Source organism: Papilio xuthus, unplaced genomic scaffold (assembly GCF_000836235.2).
Source record: "Papilio xuthus unplaced genomic scaffold, Pxut_1.1 DF826949.1, whole genome shotgun sequence".
NCBI lineage: Eukaryota > Metazoa > Arthropoda > Insecta > Lepidoptera > Papilionidae > Papilio > Papilio xuthus.
Window position 1 is genome coordinate 50578 of NW_013531700.1, and position 1166 is coordinate 51743.

Below are 1166 nucleotides of genomic sequence, written 5' to 3' on the forward strand. Positions count from 1 at the left end.
GTAAATTAATTTTAGGGGTGTATAAAAAAAAAAAAAAAGTACAGAGACCAGTAATAAATAACACAATAAATTTCAGTGAACCGGCGTTAATAGCAACCACATCAACAATAAAACAAAACGCTTGCATGAATTCATGCCGCGCAGCGCCATCTAGTATTTGCAAAATAAAACTTTAATTGTAAACATGTTTTTACGCATGAACAGTAACCAAATATAAATAATTTAAAAAAAACAGTAAGTAAATTAGATGTCAAATGTTAGCACATTAGTTTTAGCATATGTTTCATTAGTTTACTTTAAATTAATTTCTGTAAGATCTACAATAAATGTGTTTTTGTCTTAAGTGGATCAAAACTATACCGTGGAAGTCGAATGATCTCACCCACAAAACTATACTACTTTGAAGTATGAAGCGCCTGAAAACGATCGAATTTTGCCGCCTATTTTCATTGTCTATTTATGGTTGTAACATGGTAATTTCATTTTTTTTTTTACCCAAGTTCAATAATAAAAATACCTTGTACAAGTACTACCTTTTACCACAGTTTATTAATTCTATTTTAGGATTTTGGTTAATAACACGTTTTGGTAAACTTAATAATTGTAAATTTTTATGTCATGTAAAATAATAATAAAAAATAGAAAAAAAAAAAAGAAGCAATAAAATTGAATATTTTCATTTATATACTTTATCTATTATAAAAAAAATAAAAACTCTAATTGGCCATCAGCTAGTAATTATTTCAACAAAATATTCTTTCATTTCAGACTCGACATTAACCTGTTTTTGAAATGTTATTTGCAGAAGGCTCTACGTTTACGTCAACTTCATCATCCCATACAAAGTATACGTCGTTGGCGAGCGACCAGCAATTTTCGGACCGAGGACACCTGGTGGTACAAATCTCCTCCAGCGGCACTGATAACCTCAATGTTTTGATACGAGTATCCAAAGAAAATATGGGCAGCTATTAAAAAATAAAAAAAAAGCTAATTTGACAGGCGAGGGCGACAAAATTATCGTAGTGTACCCAAGCTAATGTTAAGTAACGGGGGAAGGGACACTCAGCTAGGCAGTGTTTCCTCTTCCTATCTGTCTACTCCTCCGTCATATCCACTTCACCTTCACATCTTTTCTTATAAGAAAAGGATGGGAACGGAAAGGA